The following is a 20,020-nucleotide window of genomic DNA, read 5'->3' as shown; positions in this document are numbered from 1 at the left end:
ATATATCTTCCCCCTATAAAAAGTAGGAGTGGGAAGGGGAAAGAAAAGGGAGGAAGGCTAACAAAAGGAAGGGCAAATTAAGAGAGGTGGTCAGAAGCAAAATCCTAGTGAGGAGTGAATGGGAGAAAGGAGAGAGAAAAGCATAAATGGGGAAATAATAGGATGGAGAGAAAGACATAGTTATAAAGCATAACTGTGAATGTGAATGGGATGAATTCTCTCATCAAAAGGAAGTGGTTAGCAGAGTGGATTAGAAATCATAATCCTATAAATACATTGTTTACAAGAAACAGTTGTGAAGCAGAGATACACAGAGTAAAGGTAAAAGGCTGGAACAGAATATATTATGCTTCAGCTGAAATAAACAGCAACAACAACAACAACAACAACAGGGGTAGCAATCCTGATCTCAGATAAAGGCAAAGCAAAAATAGATCTAATTAAAAGAGATAAGGAAGGAAACTACATCTTGCTAAAATGTACCATAGACAATGAAGTAATAGCAATACTAAACATATATGCACCAAGTGGTATAACATCCAAATTGTTAGAAGAGAAGAAAAGTGAGTTACAAGAAGAAATAACAAAACAATACTAGTAGCAGGGTTCAATCTCCCCTCTCAGAACTAGATAAATCTCACCACAAAATAAACAAGAAAAAGGGTAAAGAGGTGAATAAAATATTAGAAATGTTAGATATGGTAAACCTTTGGAGAAAACTGAATGGGGATAGAAAGTAATACACCTTTTTCTCATCAGTACATGGCACCTACCCAAAAACTGGCCACGTCCCAGGACATAAAACCCTCACAATCCAATGCTGAAAGGCAGAAATATTCAATGCATTCATTTCACATCATGATGCAATAAAAGTTACATGTAATAAAGGGCCATAGAAAGATAGACTAAAAATTAATTGGAAACTAAATAATCTAATCCTAAAAAACAAGTGGGTCAAACAACAAATCATAGAAACAATCAATAACTTCATCCAAGAGAATGACAATAATGAGACAACATATCAAAACTTAAGAGACACAACCAAAACAGTTTTTAAAGGAAATTTCATATCTCTAAAATGTTACATGAATAAAATACAGAAAGAGGAGATCAATGAATTGGGCATGCAACTAAAAAATCTAGAAAAGGAACAAATTAAAAATTGCCAATTAAATAACAAATTAGAAATTATGAAGATCAAGGGAGAGATTAATAAAATTGAAAGAAAGAAAACTATTGAACAAATAAATAAAACTAAGAGCTTGTTTCATGAAAAAACCAATAAAATAGATAAATATTTGGTTAATTTGATTTAAAAAAAGAAAACCAAAGTATCAGTATCAAAAATCAAAAGGGTGAATTCACCACCAAAGAAAAGGAAATTAAAACAATAATTAGGATCTATTTTGCAAAAACATATGCCGTTAAATCTGACAATTTTAGTGAAATGGATACTTATAAAAATATAAATTGCCCAGATTAACAGAAGAGAAAATAAAACACTCAAATAACTCTATTTCAGAAAAAGAAATGGAACAAGCTATCAATGAACCCCCCCCCAAAAAACAAAAACAAACAAACAAACAAAACTCCAGGACCAGATGGATTTACAAGTGAATTCTACCAAACATTTAAAGAACAATTAATTCCAATAATATGTAAATTTGGAAAATTAGGTGAAAGAGTCCTACCAAATTCTTTTTAGGATGCAAATATTGCCCTAATCAAAATCAAAACAGAGAATGAAAATTATAGACCAATTTCCCTAATGAATGTAGATGCAAAAATTCTAAATAAAATATTAGCAAAGACACTACAGCAACTTATCTCAAGGATAACACATTATGACCAAATAGGATTTATACCAGGAATTCAGGACTGGTTCAATATTTAAAAAAATAACTATCAGCATAATTGACCACATCAACAACAAAACTAACAGAAACTGTATGATTATTTTAATAGATGAAGAAAACATTTCTGACAAAATACAGCACCCATTCCTATTAAGAACACTAGAGAATATAGAAATAAATGGAGTTTTCCCTAAATTGATAAGCAGAGTGTATCCAAAACCACTGGCAAGCATTATATGTAATGAGGATAAACTAGAAGCATTTATGATAAGATCAGGGGTAAAACAAGGATCTCCATTATCACCACTGCTATTAAATATTGTACGTGAAATGTGAGCTTTAGCAATAAGAGAAGAAAAAGGAATTGAAAGAGTCAGATTATGCAATGAAGAAACAAAGCTATCACTCTTTGCAGATGATATGATGGTGTGCTTAGAGAATACTAGAGAATGAACTAAAAAAATCTTGAAATAATAAACAACTTTTAGCAAAGTTGCAGGATATAAAATAAATCCATATAAATCATTAGCATTTCTATATATTTCTAACGAAGTCCAACAACAAGAGACAGAAAGAGAAATTCCATTTAAAGTAACTATAGGCACTAAAATGTTTGGGAGTCTACCTGCCAAGACAAACCCAGAAACTACATGAACAAAGTTACAAAACACTTTTGTTTGTTTTTTGACTAGGCAATGGGGTTAAGTGATTTGCTCAGGGTCACACAGCTAGTGAGTGATTTGAAACTGAGGACTGATTTGAACTCAGTCCCTTCTGAGTCCAGGGCTGGTGCTCTATCCACTGTGCCACCTAGCTGCCCCAAAATTAGTTGGGTTTTTTTTGGGGGGGTTGAGGCAATCAGATTTAAGTGACTTGCCCAGGGTCACACATCTAGTATGTGTCAAGTGTCTGAGGCCCGATTTGAACTCACATCCTCCTGACTCCAAGGCTGGAGCTCTATTCTCTGTGCCACCTAGCTGCCCCTACAAAACACTTTTCACATAAATAAAGTCACATCTAAATAATTGGAAAAAGTTCAATTGCTCATGGATAGGCTGAGCTAGTATAATAAAAATGACAATTCTATTAAATTCATTTACTTTTTCAGGGGCATACCAATCAAACTAACAAAAATATTTTTATACACCTACAAAAAAATAATGACCAAATTCATCTGAAGAACAAACAGTCCAGAATATAAAGGTAATTAGTGAAAAGAAATGCAAGGGAAGGTAGCCTAGCCATACCAGATCTGAAATTGTAAAGTTACAATCATCAAAACTAGTTGGTACTGACTAAGAAAAAGAGGTGGATAAGTGGAATTGGTTAGGTACACAAGAGACAGTAGTCAATAACTATAGTAATCTACTTTTTGATAAACCCAAAGACTCCAGCTTTTGGGATAAGAACTCATTATTAGACAAAAACTGCTAGGAAAGCTGGAAAATAATATGGCAGAAACTAGGCATAGATGAACTTTTACATTGTATACTAAGACAAAGTCAAAATGAGTACACAATTTAGACAATATATGTCTATAAACAAATTAGGAGAGCAAGGAATAGTTTACCTGTCAGATCTATGGAAAATGGAAGAATTTATGACCAAACAAGAGATTCAGAACATTATGAAATACAAAATGGATAATTTTGATTACATTAAATTAAAAAAGGTTTGTACAAAGCCAATAAAATGAAGACAGCTGGTAAATAATTTTTGCAGTCAATATTTCTGATAATGGCCTCATTTGCAAAATATACAGAGAACTGAGTCAATTTTATAAGAATACAAGTCATTCTTCAATTAAAAAATGGTCAAAGGATATTAACAGCCAGTTTTTAGATGAAGTAATTAAAGCTATCTATAGTCATATGAAAAAAAAAAGCTCTAAATCACTATTGATTAGAGAATTACAAATCAAAACAACTCTGAGGTCCCACATCATATCTATAAGATTGGGTAATATGAAAAAACAGTAAAATGATAAATGTTGGAGAAGTGGGAAAACTAGAATACTAATGCATTGTTGGTGAAGTAGTGGATTGATCTAACCATTCTGGAGAGCAATTTGTAACTATGCCCAAAGGATAATAAAACTGTGCATACACTTTGATTCATCAATACCACTTTTTGTTCTATATCCCAAAGAAATCATAAAAGTGGAAGAGGACTCACATATAAAAAAAAACCCAACATTTATAGCAGCTCTTTTTGTGGTAGCCAAGAATTGGAATTTGAGGGGATGTCCATCAATTGGGGAATGGCTGAGTAAGTTGTGATACATGAATGTAATGGAATACTATTGTTCCATAAGCAATGATAATCAGGCAGACCTCAGAAAAACCTGGGAAGACTTTTGTGAACTGATGCTAAGTAAGTTTGGTAGAACCCGGAAAACTTTGTACACAGTAATAGCAACATTGTGCAATGACCAACTATGATAAACTTAGCTCTTCTCAGCAATGAAATGATTTAAGACAATTCCAAAAGACTCATTGTGGGAAAATGCTATGAACATCCAGAGAAAGAACTATAGAACCTGAATGTAGATTGAAGTATAGTGTTCTTTCCTGTTTTTTTTTTTTTTTTTTTTTGGAGCGGGCAGTTCTTTCTCATAGTTTTCCCCCTTCGTTCTAATTCTTCTTTACAACATGACTAATGTGGAAATATGTTTAATATGGATGTCCTATATCAGATCACATGTGATTAGGGGAGGGGGAAAGATAAGGGGGGAGAGAATTTAAAACTCAAACTCTTATAAAAGTGAATGTTGAAAACTAAAATAAATAAATAGCGTTTTTTAAAAGAATCACATAGTATATTAATTGCCTAATATAATCTGAAAAAAATTTTATTTAGATGGTAAGCTCTTACAAATGCTTCTATTTTGTGAAAACATTAGCCTGATTAAATTATGTGAATGAACAATCATTTATTAAGTACCTACTAGCTCATCATGTAGTCTAATCTCAGCAGTTGTTGTTCAGTATTTTTCAGTTGTGTCTACAACTCTTTGTGACCCCATTTTGGGTTTTCTTGGCAAAGATACTAGGGTGGTTTCTTGTTTCTTCCTCCAGCTCATTTTACAGTTGAGAAAACTGAGGCAAACAGTATCAAGTTACTTGCCCAATGTCACACAACTATTAAGTGGCTGAGGCCAGATTTGAATTTAGGTCTTCCTGACTAATCTCATCAAGATGCTTGTGATTCAAGCCTGGAATCTACCTCTCTTAGCCTCCTCTCTTCTTTGATTGGAGGGCTGGTGGGTGGAGTACAAAAACTGTTCTTAATGTCTTCCTTTATAGAGGGCAGAAAATGGACTTCTGGCTCACTCCACTCCACATTTGCTGTTATTATTGGTTTCAACTACATGAAACAAGTTGCACCTCTGCTGGGTGACTGATGTTCTTCCCACTCCATGCCCATTTTCCTCTTTCCTTTTTGTGTTGCCTCCCTCCATTAGATTGTAAGCCCCTTGAGGGCAGGTACTGTCTTTTTCTGTTTATTTGTTTTGTTTTGTTTTGTTTTTGCTTTATGATGAGACGATCCCGGGGTTAAGTGACTTGCCCAGGGTCATACAGTGAGTAAGTGTTAAGTGTGTGAGATTGGATTTGAACTCGGGTCCTCCTGACTCCAAGGCCAGAGCTCTATTCCCTGTGCCACCTAGCTGCCCCAACTGTGTTTTATTTATTAACTGCATCCCCCAGTGCTCAACATAGTGCCTGGCATGTAATAGGCACAAAATAAATATTTATTGGATTGGATTGGATTGGATTGGTCCATTTCTTTGGTCCTTTTCTGCAGAGTACCAAGGGGCTTGAAGAGTAATTGTTAAAAAAAGTTTCATTATTTCAGAATCTTCTTCTTACTAGCCCAGTATTATGACCACGACTCAGTTTTTAAGGATTGTCCTTGATGATTGTTTGCAATCTCCTCAGTAGTTCTGTTTTCCTCAGATAAACACTTCTCTATTATATCTGTACTTTGGGTTACTTCTACAGAGCTTAAACAAATACTTATTTAATTGGATTGTTGATTGTTGTGGAGTTTATTATAGAGAGATGAATACATTTCCATTTTTCTGAGCTCATTTTAAATTCCAATGTCAGGGTTTAGCAAAGGCCAGTAGCTTGGGGTTATTACTATTTTTTTATGGTGGGGTGAGGAGGGGAATATGGAACTAAAAATGAGGATATTTTGAATAGTGAACAAAAAGCAGAAGACATGGAAAACTTAAGCGTATGTATGATTAAAAAGGAAAAGTATAATAGAGATTACTTTACAAACTACAGATCTAAATTGATATCTTTTTAAACCTACTTATCTATTTTACCATACCCACTCCCATAATCCCTCAGTAAAAAAATAAAGATCATACCTCTCATTAGATTCTTAGGTTTCTTACATGTAACCTTTTTTGATTTTCTCCAGCAGTTAGTGCCTCCTCACTGTCACCAAATTACCTTGTATTTATTTTGCATATAATTTGAGTATATATGTATACACACACACACACACGCATACATACATAGGCACTGCTTTCTTTCCCAGTAGAATATAAGCTCCTTGAGGGCAGTATCTGCTTCATTTTGATCTCTGTGATCTCCATACCTAGCCCAAGAAGTATATAAAAAATGCTTGTTGATTGATTGATTTCACAGTAAGACAAAAATAAATACACACAGATATTCACATGGATTCTTAAACAAGATTTTACCTTTTGATTCATAAAATATAAAATCAGATTTAAAACAGCTCTAGCACTTTATTATGAAAAGATGTATTACCAAAGAATTGCCATTATTATTCTCTTGTTATTATTTACACTTATAATCCTTAGATTTCGCAATGAGCAAAAACAGAGAAAGTTAATTATAAACCAGTATCCTAAATGAATAAAAATTCAAAGTAAAATAATAAGAGGGCATATCAACATATCAAAAAGTTTGTATATTTAACATTTTTGATTGTGTACAGTGAGGTAGAAGGCTTTTACCCAATATAAATTTGTTGCCTTGATTAATCATCTGGGATGTGGAGACCTTATCTAGATAGGTCTTTGTAGAAATCTAGACATAACCCATACATTAGATACACTTGGATATTTCCTACAATAAGCTCTGAGTGAGGGCATAATGAGAGAAAGATAAAGATAAATATTACTTTATAAAATTTTGTTCAGTAAGATATATCTCAAATGTTGCCATTCATGGGATTTGCATATGAGAAATGACTAATAATTTTTAAAAAAATATCAAGGATATGTATGACAGAAAAATGAAATAAAAAGGTTATATTTTTATGGAGCAAAAAAGAGGAATACCAGATGGAAAGTCCAAAGGAATTATTGATGTCCAAGAAATATTAAAAGAGCTGATGAAATATTTTCAGTGTGAAGAATAAATCTACTTTGAAGAATCCATGGAAAAGCATATACAAGGATTACACTATATGAAAAAGGCATGGAAGGGATTAATTTGTCCCAGAGGAGGGAGTACACATACTAATAAGATGATGTGATACAATAGAATTTAAAGATGGAAACAATGTCAGAAACTATCTCATTGAACTTCCCGACACTACAAATGAGAAAGTTGCAGCCTAGAGGTAAGGTGATTTGTGCAAGGTCACACAAGTACTAAGTAGCAGAGATGGGAATAACCCACATCTGCTTTCTCTAAAGCTTGAGCTCTTGCTAGTAGACTACCCTAATTCTTCAGATCCAATGAAGTAGAAAAGTTTTGTCATTTAAATATTTAACTCAGGCATTCATTTTGTTTTTGCTTTTAAAATAAATTGAGCCACTTGATTTTACATTGATCCTATTCTCATATTTCAAAACAAAAAACTCCAGAATTTGACAAAGTTTGATTTCTTTTGTATAAGGCTGATGTTTTCAAGGTTGTTCATGCTCCCAAAATGGGTAAGTATCACCAGTAGTTAGCAGTTGGTAATGGGAGTCAAGAACACTGAGATTTTTAGCACATTCAGAATATTTAATTTCCCCTCCATCTGATGATAATTTCACATGTAAAAATTAACGCAAAACTATGTCAATTTGAAATAGCCTCCCACACACCTTATGGAATTCAAATACTGTGTGGGACTGAAATCATGAGTATGTTCTGTAAGCATGATTCCTGAAAGCACATTTCTTTATAAAAATTAAATAAATTTAAAATTAATGACAGTTGCTTGAGCCAAACAATTTAATTTCTTAACGTCAGAGACATATTCAATAAGCTTAGCCTCACACTAACTGGAACATTTGGATTCTGAGGACATCAAGTTTTTACATAGTAAAATATAGTAACACCAAATTTCCAAATGAAAAAATGAACAGGAAACCCAATAAAGGCTATCATTTCCTCTCATTTTCTCTTTAGGTTCTTTTTTGGTAAAAGTTTTTTTTTTTCATTATAGGTAAAATAGTTTTGTTTCTTACTTAAGTAGTGCCTTACCAGCATATGTACATGAACATCATAGAAAGAGGTAATATATTTTCATGATGCCTCGGAGTTATCTTAGCTCTAATTCATGAACAGGCTTGGTCCCATACAAATGGGATGTAAAATGCTTTACAATTTCACATAACACATTGATGCTTAAAAGATTCTGTAGACAAATATGGGAATTTCTTTCCCCTTTACCATCTATTAGATGAGTTAAAATGTTTTATATGTGTGTGTATACATACATACATATATATATATATTATATATGAATGAATTGGAATAATTTCTAGGACTTTATTCTATTAAAAAATCCTAGAATCATGATTGCTCCTTTCATAGCTAATTAAAAATAAGATCTGAGGGAATAAGTCTTCTTCTACTTTTATTATGTTTATTTTCATGCAACAAAAGTTGAATAGCTATCTGAATACTTACAAATGAATTGTGTAGGACTAAAGTAAGGAGAAAGTAGAAGCTAAGAGAAATTCATATGCTGAAAGCTAATATTCAGCATCTCTGCTCTCATGTTGCCCTTTGGATTCCTTGATGGGTTTTACTATTCACAAAAAAAAAAGGGAATTACATAATTAATTTGATCAGTATCAGCCAAAAATATTGATGTTTTGTTCTCTACCATGGATTTCTGAGGCCTGGATTATTACTCTTTTCAAAAGTATAGTCACTAATTAAAAGATTTAATATTTAATTGATCAACTGCTAGAGGCCATGCTATGCATATTCAACCCTATATTAGTTGCAGCAAATGTCACAGTTTATGAGAACTTCAGTTGAAATTCCCTTCATAGAAATTGATTATATTTATAGCGATGTTGATGTACAGCACTATACTAACCCTTGTTTTAGAATTTATATTGAAATAGATTTTTAATTGCCATTAGATAGCTATCTCTTAATTTTAAGGACAATTATGTTATTGGTATGGCATTATCTACTGTCAATTAATCAGTCTATTGAGATGGGAGACACATAGCTTTCTATATTCAATCTCTTTAAAATATGGATTTATATCAAAATGTAACAACTAGTTATATAATATTATTAAAGTTTATACAGTCTTTTATTCAAAATGCACACATAAGGTAGGTATCTATCTTTTATCAACTATCTAACAGACTCAAGGATATTGTATGACTTAGCTGTCTTCACATAGTCTAGCAAGTTTTTGAACCAGAATTTGAATTATCATCTTCTGATTTCAATAATAGTGGGTTTTTCCCATTAAATCACATTTGCCTTCTGGATAACTTAGTTAAATAATGAGACAAATGTAAAAATATATGTTTAAATCATTATTTAGGGTTAATGAATGAAAATCATTTAATATTAAAAGATAGAGTTGAAGGCAAGGGTAGATATAAAGAAAATAATACAGGAAATTTCATAGAATTTAACAATAAATATCAATAAAATTTACTTAGTGAGAAGTTAATGTGGATTTTCATTGAACATTGTCATGTTCATGGTCAGTTGACAAGTTTTCAAGTAGAATGAGAGGCTGGAAAAAATACTCAGGAGCAAAGGAAGGCAAAAATGTACACTGAATGCAATCTCTAACAAAACATAAACTCTTTGAGAATATGACCATTTGCTTCTTTTTTTTTCATGTTTTTATGCCCAACATCTGTAATGGAGCCAGACACACAGTAGGTGTTTGATAAATACTTGATTGGTTAGTTTTAAGTCTTGGTGACTGGAAAGATGATGGCACCCCTAACAAAAATAGGGAATTTGGGAGGAGGGAAATTTTTGTGGAGAATATGATGTGTTCAGTTTTTAACATGTTGCATTTCAAATGGTGGTAGGATATTCAGGTGAAGTCATAAGGTAGGGGAACAAAAATGTTCTTGTTCACATGGTAAAGTAACAATTTAGAAGAGAAACTGTTTAGGGATCTGTGAACTCATAATGAATAATATAAACTTAAGCTAGAAAGAAATGTGGTGTTTGGAGAATGGTATTGATGTAGATAAAAATAATAGCTTACCAAGTCTTTCTAAATTGGCAAAGTCAATGCATTTTTCTCAGTCCTCATCCTTTTTGACCTTTCTATAATGTCCAACAATGTGGACCATCACCTCCTTTTTGATACTCTCCTCTCTCAGTTCCTTTGTCTTTGTTCTTTCTTGGTTTTTCTACTTCTCTACCCACTCCAAAATTTCCTTCATTGGATAATAAAACAATACATGTACAAGCTAAAAGTTCTACCCTGGTTCTTATTATTTTCTCTCTTTATAATCTTTTCTTTATTGATGTCATCTCCCAGATCTTCAATTGTAACAATGGAGATTACTCCCAAATAGAAATTTACCGTCTTGATCAATGTCCTGAATTATAAGCCCCTTTTTCTAATTTGTTGCTGGATAACTCCTAATACACCTTCTATGTATACTTCAAGCTCAATATTCCCCCAAACATATCTCTTTACCTTTAAAAAAAATCCCCCCCACCCATTTTCCCCATTTCCACTAACTTTACAACCACCCAGGCTTGAAATTGTGGAGTCATCTTTGAACTTTTCCTCTTTCTCATTCATCCTAAATATCCAGCAGCTTACCAAATGAATCAATTTTATTTCAAAAACATCTTTTTTTTACTTGTCCCCTCCTTTCCATTCATGAAATAACACATTTTATGGACATTACCTTGTAACATATTTATTCATGTTCATTTCATATTTTCCCATTAGATAATAAACTCCTTAAAAGCATGAACTGTCTTTCTTCCTTTTTTATTTCTATCATCTACCACTGTTCCTTACAAACTGATACTTAATAAATGCTTGTGGAATTGAAGTCATTATTTAGGAGAATTTTAACAGAAGTTTAAAGCTACCATCTAATGTTTCATGTTGATATAAGAGAAATTTCGTATTCCATAAGATAAGCCAGCTTCAAAGTCAGCTTGACTATTCAGTATCACACAAATATCAAAAGTGGTATAGTTGGTAAAGAAACATTCACTTCAAATAATGGATTTCAACAATTAGTTTAAAATTGAAAAAGGGGGGAAAGCTATATCACATAATTCAAGCAAAATAAGGAGGCATAGAGTAAATTATAAACTTGTTATATAACCTGTGTCTCTCTAGTTCACTGTATAGGTCAATACATTATGAGGAAGTTACCTGATGAATCATAGATTGACTTTTGAAATTGTGGCACAGTATAAAAGGAAATAAACCTAATGATCATGAACACATTCATTTTACCAGTTAAAAAGGATATTTTTTCCTCTATTTTGTATTATAAACAATAAATTGTTCTGCACTACATGCTTTTTAAACAAAAAATAGATTGTCCATGCTACAAAAATGAAAATAATTCAGGTTCTGATGTATCAAGCTAATATCTTTCCTGAAGCACCAACCTCACATGAAGAAAAAATAATTATTATTTATATCATTACATCAGATATATTATGAATTATATTATATGATATATAATATAATGTATATCTTTAATATGTAAAATATTCTAATTAGCTGGTAATAGGTATGATAGTTTTTTTTTCTCCATCCTGATCTTACATTCAAAGGGAAAAGCACAGAAATTATTGTATTTAAAAAGATAAGTTTTGTATAGCTTATAGAACAATGTTTGGTAGTCAATTTAAGAAAGAAAGTTGGAAAACTTTAGGCAAAATATCTTAAGCATAAAATAAGTATATTTGTTTTATCTGCTTATAATTTCTAAAAAATAGATATCTAAGAGTTTGATATTTTTTACTTGCAACTATAAGCCCTGAGACTATGTTGTAGGCCTAAGACGGATTGCTTTCCTAAGCTCATGGACAACGTAAAGTATCTTCTATAGTCCACTTCCAAAGGACCATGGAATGCTCAGAACATCAAATGTTCAGAATAATTTGGAAACATCTCCCTGGAAAATCCAACTGTTCCTAAGAGCATTCAGAGTCTAAAATGGGGTCTAACTCATACATTTTTATTATTTGTGAAACATCTTGGTCCTTATCATTCCTCTGAGGTACAGTCTTAGGGCAAGGCTACATTTTCTTCTCAGAGTTCTATGGGCATACTTGAGAAGTTGTATATGATTATCTAATGTCATTAGTTCAATCTCCCACTGGTATGCTTTCCTCTTCAGGATGAACAGTTAAGAAACATTTCAGTCAAACTACTCCAAGAAGATGTTGGGGAGTGTCAGATAAAGTAGAATAGTAGAAACAGCTTGCATAAACCATTTTCTTCCCCCAATAGTCTGTGACACACTCCCATAAGTACTTAAAGAGTTTAAGGGAAACTGCACTCAAGTTTAGAAGATACATGTGGCAAAAGTATAATTGCAGATTCTGGTTACTGGAAGTCCTTTTCCCCCCATTTGTAATGTAGTTTCTTTACTGAGGTCTTTGTAGAGTTGTGAATCTATGTCCAAACTATATGTGGTGCCAAAGGACACTGCAGTCAGTTGCTCTGGGGATGTCATTAGCACACTAATGGGAAGATAGAAAACTCAAAAAACACCAAATCTTTGGAACCTCTCAAAGGTTCTGTCCAGAAGGGAGTGGACATGAAAAAGTGACCCAAAGTTTAAGCAGAAATTCTCCTTATTCCCTTCTCGTGCACTCCCTTCTTTCCTTTTTGGAGGTGATAACTAGAATTCCTCATGGCTCCAGTTTTTAGAAATACTGCCTACTCAACTGACTTTATAATTTATTGATGATCTCTAGGACATGGAGAAATATTCTCTAGCTGTCAGAACTTGATTCTTGGGCAATGTCATTTGTCTGAAACTTGTGATTAATTAGATTAGGTATCAAAGCTAAAATGAGGTGAAGATGATTTTGACTACATCTTTACACTGATCATGTTCTAAAACCCTAGGGCAGCACCCATTTTTGCTGAATATATAATAAGCTGAGTTTGTGGCTCAGTGACACTTTAAATAATAGAGGATATTGTTTATTGGCGAATCTCTGAATCTAATAAGTTGGAAAAAAAAGTCCGATGTGTGGATTTCTTTTGTTTACTCTTGTTAGTTGTTACAAGGTATGTTTTAGTTTAGCGTTTTTTAATTGGGTGTTGGATCTGGGAGGGAGATGGGGAATAGCATTGATAATGATGTCCCATGAAAAAGGGTCATTGTAGTTTGTTTTGTTTTGTTTTGTTTTAATGAGCAGAAGATATCAGAAAAATCACAAAGAAACAGAGTAGAATAGCTTTGGAATCAATATAATGAATTTATTATTTAATATTAAGGTGGTGGTTGTTGTTGTTTGTCCTTGTTCTTGAAAAGGACCATGATATCAGGGAGGTGATGTCATAACATGCAAGTAAACTGGATTTAAGTGAGAGAGGGCTATGCAAGTCACCAGCTTTTCTCTTCTCTTCTCCATACTCATCTGGGTCCAGTGGTGAGATATAGGTCAGAACAATTGGAGATGGCCCTGGGATGCAGTGGGAGACTTTGGCCTTTTTAAGTTAAGCTCTTTAATATGTCTCAGTTTGACTGAGACAACACCCATTCAGTGATTAAGGCTAGGTAAGACATGAGGCAGAGAATGGCCTCTTTACCTAGTCCAAAACAAAACAAAAAATGAATCTGAAAGGGGAAGACCCTTAGAATTTCTTGCAAAACAGAAATAATTGTTATTTACATTCACTCTAATATTGAAAGGAAATACAAACTATATATAATGGACAATTCATACATGCTGTTTGCCAAATTCATAATAACAAAAGAAAAATTTTAAAAATAGTATTTTAAGGTTCAATATCAGAAAGTTGGAGAAAAATATGTAAAGCAATAACTCTTTTTTGACAAACTTATATTTGGATATATGTATACCAAAATTTAAATTACATTCAGGAATAATAATGATTGGATGTATTTATTATTTGTTTTTTGTTTGTTTGTTTTTTTGTTTTTTGTTTGTTTGTTTTTGTAAAGCACCATCATAGATGTTGTGGAAAATATAAAGGTAAAAAAAAAATTTGGTCCCTTGTATTATCTTACAGTCTAGTCTAGAGCAAGAGATGAGAATATGTACAAAAATGCAAATGAGATAAAGAATAGTCAGGTTTAATAGGAGTAATAAAAGGTTAAAAATGGCAAACAAAATAAGTAACATTAATAGGTTGAAGTTTTCAAAGCACTTTGCATATATTATCTTTTACTTCATACAAAAGGCATGTGAGATAAATAACTTGTGATACTGTCTCCATTTTACATATGGGTCAATTGACGCTCCAAGAAGTAAAGTTGTTTGCTACAGTCATGTTATATGCCATTATATGCCATATATAGTATATTAATATATGTGTGTATGTATACGTCTGAGTGTGTATCAGAGGTAGACTTTGAATGGAGGTCTTCCTCACTCCAAACATAGTATTCAATCCATTATATCACACTCCATGTCCATCTAAACATATAAAAAATAAATTATTTTTTAGAAAGTGGAAGACTATCTAGTTCTCATGTTAATCTCAGCCAATACAGAATTTGAAATCATAAGACCGTATGATTTAATAACTGCCCTTAAAGATCATCCATTCTGACTTTCTCATTTTACAGATGAGGAAACAGACACAATTTGTTAATTGTCTACCAGTTTAAATTTAAAGAAGTTCGAGGATATGTTCTTGTTAGCAAAGAATAAATGTTAAAAAAAATAAGTGAAGCAGTGCATTTTCTAAGAGTATCACTGCATCTCTTTAGCCTCATCTGCATGCAAAAAAAATATTGTTTCCATTTTATGCTAAAAACAATTATGTCTCTGTTGCATATATTATACAGAGAAAATCACAAGGTTTAAATAAAGCAGGATCTCACAGCCACTGCAGTCTGGTACTTCTTTTTAATCAATCCTTTTGTTGGTGGTTTAGAGAGAAAGAGTTTGGAAACTTGTCCTTTCCTGTCAGTACTGGGGAGGAAATTTATTACCCTTGTATGTGGTGTTAAAGTCTCCAAAATACTGCACAATATCATTACTTTAAAGGATAATATCATTTAAGGACTCCTTTTGTAGTTAATAGCTCTCTACAACTGAATTCTTTTCTTAAGATGGTTTTGTAGATAAGGGCCCTAAAATGATTATGTTTACAAAAAATGGAGAAACATTGAATTTAAGAGCAGGATTGAGTGTAATCTGACCTCCAATGAGTTGAAGGAATCTTCCCCAACAAAGTACCTAACATTTAGATTCTGAATAATCCCAGTGATTGGAATCTCACAATATCACAGTAGTAATGTTCATCTTATAGGAGGGTCCTTTCTAATCCTCATTCCATGTACCTCACCCTTTTTTTTATATTTTAATAGATGAAATTAGCATATTTTCTATTGGTTTGTTCAAAAACTAACCTGGCTTACTTCCATGGTTATTTTTTGATACATACAGCTTGAGAAATTTATTTCCTTTGATGTACTTAACATCTTTGTAAGAAAGGAAGAGTTGGTCTTGTAATTCACTTGTTATTGATACTAATGGGCTAGATCTAGCTAGGTAACTAGCTAAATATCTACTTAAATCAATAAAGAAAATAATAGACTGGCCTTGTGATTTCATTAGTATTGGGAGCTCCCAGTGAAGAACTTCCTCTAAAAAATAAAGACCAGAACATTTTTCTCCTTCTTGTTTTCCTCTTTCTTCTTCTCCTTCCCCCACCTCTGGTCATACTCCTTCCTTTCCACCCCTCCTCTTCCTCCTTCTCCTCCATCTTCTTCAATATGGCCAAGGTCACAAAGCTAATATGTTTTAGTGACAGAACTTGAAACTCTATATTTTTGGACTCCAAAGGCTTTTCTCTACCCATTTTGTTAAGCAGCCTCTGAATACACCTACATATCCAAATACATATACACATATTGACAATATACAATAAGTATGCATATACACATACATGTACACAACACTTTCATATTCTCTATGTAGTGTATATATGTGTATATATATATATATATATATATACATATATATATATGTAGGCAGCTAGGTGGTGTAGTGTGTAAAGAACTGGGATTCAAATCAGGAAGTTCTGAGTTCAAATCCAGCCTCAGAAATATCCTAGATTTGCAGCCTTGTCTGTGTCACTTAACATCTGTTTGTCACTGGAGAAATGGCAAACCATTCTAGGTTCTTTGCTAAGAAAATCCCAGGGACAGAGGACCATGTGGTCATGAAGAGTCAAATATGACTGAAATGACTGAATGATAAATGTACATATATGTATATACAATGCCTTCATAAATAATACGTACCCAAGATGAGCACGTTTGGTATGAGGGCTTGCCAAACACTTTTAAAGGCTGTTTATTTACCTTTAGTGTCTACCAGGCACTCAACTCTCACCTGTGGTTCCAAGAAGCTGTAGCATGTGCTATGGCCAAACCCTGGTAAAACCATCTCAGCAGATACCTAAACCAGGTTGAGGGGAACCAAGGGTCCTCAAACCCATCAGTGAGTTAGGGAGGTGACCATACATGTGAAGACTTCCTCCTGGTAGAATGGGTGGATGAGAATAATTTTGTTCAACAGCCGTGAAGACTGCTGAAGCAGGCTCTGTGGAGCACTTAGAGCTTGGTCAGAATTCAAAGACACCAAAGTCATCACTGAATCACTGGGTTATTGCCAATTGTCTTGACTTTTGTCTTGCCACTGAACTTCGATGACTTTGGAAGATAGAGTGTGGCTGACAACTTTGTGAAACTCTGCTTCACTTAAATCTAATTCACACATGAGTTAAAACATTACACCATGATGTCACTGGTCCTCTTCAAAAACAAAGACAAACAACAACAGTATAATACATAGATCTGCATCTGTGCTATTTCCTTTGGGGATGGATCTACCTTTCTAAGAAATGAATATTAAATCTGTATCTATGTTTATATCTATATCAACATTTATATCTATATCATCTCTATTTTTATTTACTTCCAACTCTGACATCTTCCATCACACATCTCCCAGATATTTTACTTTCAACCCATACCCATAATGTACAAGTAATTTCTCATTGTTATCCTTCCCAACTAACTCCCCTTCTGAATATAATTAATTTTATCCATAACATCAAATCATCTACACTTGCAACTTTTGTTATTTTTGATTTTTTCCCTCTTTTCTTAGATTCTTGTGACCAATAAACCAGTAAGTCTCAAAATTTGTTTCTTCAAAATAGCTTTTATATTACTTCACTTTCTCTATGATTACTGCCACTACTACCCATCATATCATGCCTCAACTACTGTCAAAGTTTCTTAATCCATGTACCTTCAGAATTTTTTCGTTTCTGTCCAATCTGTCCTTCATACTTCTGCCACATTGATTCCTCTAAAATATTGATCTTTTTATATAAATCCTCAAAAATTTCTGATAGCTCCCTGCCACCTATAAACAATGTTTATTTTTTTCACTCTGGTATTACTTTATTTTCAACAAATTGGCTCTCTTCATTATATCAATACTTATCTCCTTTTTCTTAAGAGGAATCATCTCTTCCAGCCAAGTAATCCCCATGTCCCTGAATGTTCATAAATTCCTCCCTTTGCTTTCTTAATTGTCCTTCATCCTCTCTTTTATCTATTCAAAACCTGTTTTTGTGGATTAACTCAAGTCCCACTTCTTCCATTTAACCTATCCTGACCACATTAGCTCATGTCAATCTTTCATTCTCTTCAATCATATGATTTTGAGTTGAAAGAGATGTTGGAAATCACTTGACCTTCCAAATCCAGAGAAATGTCTATTTTGAGCAATCCCTTTTTGCATGTAAGTTCCTCTGGATAAGTTACCCCAGATTCAAGCTTTCTGTATGCACTCAAAAACCGTAACTTCTACAGGTGTGTTTACTTTTTTCTAGTCTCCCAAAGATATAATTAGTTCAAAGCAAATCCATTCAATGAATGAGAATATTAAGATAATTGGTAATAGAATGCATTCTTTTTTGGCCTTCCCCCCCCAAATACAAGCACCACAATCAGGAAGTTTGGACACATTGAAGGAATTATGCTAAATATGGCAAACATTTAGGGAAATGTTTGGAATGAATATATAAGATGCATACAGTGAATAGCCCACAAGGGAACACATATGACTATCAAGCAGATATAGAGAGTATACACAGGAAACGTGTGTAAAGGGGACATATACTGAGAGACATAGAACACAGGAACATGTATGTCTAGAATGGACAGCAATAAACATAGAAAATTTGAAGGTCAAGGGATCCTGAAAGGAGGGAAAACTCTCAATTCCAGCATAGCAGGGCAAATATTTTCTGGTAATATCACCATGCTGTTTCTATAGGGTCTTCTCCCCAATGATCTTGCACTGCAAGCAGTTTCTTCCAGGTATAGATTCTCTTCTATGTAGGTGGGATTTTTAATCTCTTCTAGGTGGGTCAGCACTATTATGATTTTATTGGGCAAAAGATTCTCTGCCTTCAGCTTCTGGCTTCAGCTGGAGTTCTCAGCTAAGATGCCATGTCTTCTTCATGAAAAGAATCTCTACTCTGGTTTAAAACTAGAACTTTAGCTATTTCAGAAAGGAAGGTTCCTCACATGCCTGAATCAGACTGTAGTAGAAGGGGAATAAGGGAAGGGAATCTTAGCTAGTTTTGTCCTCATGGGAGACTTTATCTGTTCTCACAGTCTTGGCTGTAACATTTTACAGTGCTTATTTGTTTGTTTAATTTTTTTGTTTGTTTTTGTTTTGTTTTTCCAAAAGGAGAACTTTGCATCCTGGGTCCAAGATCTTGGAATATAGAAATAATCAGTTAAATAGCATTCCTAGGTATTAAAGCTATTGATTATTTGTTTGTTTGTTTGTTTACTGAAACAACTTGCTCATTAAGGGCAGGTTCTGTGGCATAGTGCCATATCTGATTTAAGGTTAGAAAGTACTAACAATCATACGCTAATATAGGATTGCTAAACTGTACTCCTTTAGGAATATTTTAGGAGCTTTCCTTTCAACAGACTTCTGATGGCTACATGAATCTGTTCTCACCCCCAGGTTAGTTATATCAACTGAAATATTACTTTTGATCTCTTTCACAAGACCATGGAAAGGGGAAGGAGAAAGAAAGAGGAAAGGAAGGAGCATTTATTAAGTGTCTACAAAGTGCCAGACATTGTACTAAGTGTTTTTACATATATTATCACATTTGATCCTCACAAAACCCCTGGAAGGTTGGTGCTATTATTAGTTTAATTTTACAGTTAAGTAAACTGAGTCAGACAAAGTTAAGCAACTTGCATCATGTCACATAGGATGAGAGCTGGATTTGAATGCAAGTCTTTCTAACTCTAGATTCAGGGTTCTATCCCTTTCACCAGGGAGCTAAACAAAGAAACAAACACCTTTAACAGGAATTGTTCCAAGTCATCTCTCTCTCTACCCTGATCAACTTAAACTTTGTTCAAAAGTCCTGCTCTTAATATGTGTTTTACTGAGCAATAATCCTTAAAAACAGGCTTTGAGATAACCCATGTTTTCTTAGAACACCAAAGAAATTGATCCCCTTTCTGAACTCTTATGAAATTATTAATTTCCCCCCATTGTAACAGGCATGTTGCCACCTAATAAGACACTGTTATTTATTTGCATTCAATTGTTGTTTATGTTTACATATTTCTTCCACTATGATTGTTAATTCCTAGAAATTATATTTTACTTTTCTTTGCATGTTTCTTAGCTCATTTCTTGTCATTCAATTGCTCAGTC

This window comes from Vombatus ursinus, unplaced genomic scaffold (assembly GCF_900497805.2).
Source record: "Vombatus ursinus unplaced genomic scaffold, bare-nosed wombat genome assembly UNPS02014779.1, whole genome shotgun sequence".
Taxonomy (NCBI): Eukaryota; Metazoa; Chordata; class Mammalia; order Diprotodontia; family Vombatidae; genus Vombatus; species Vombatus ursinus.
The sequence above is the reverse complement of the archived record's forward strand: the minus strand, read 5'-3'. Positions refer to the sequence as shown.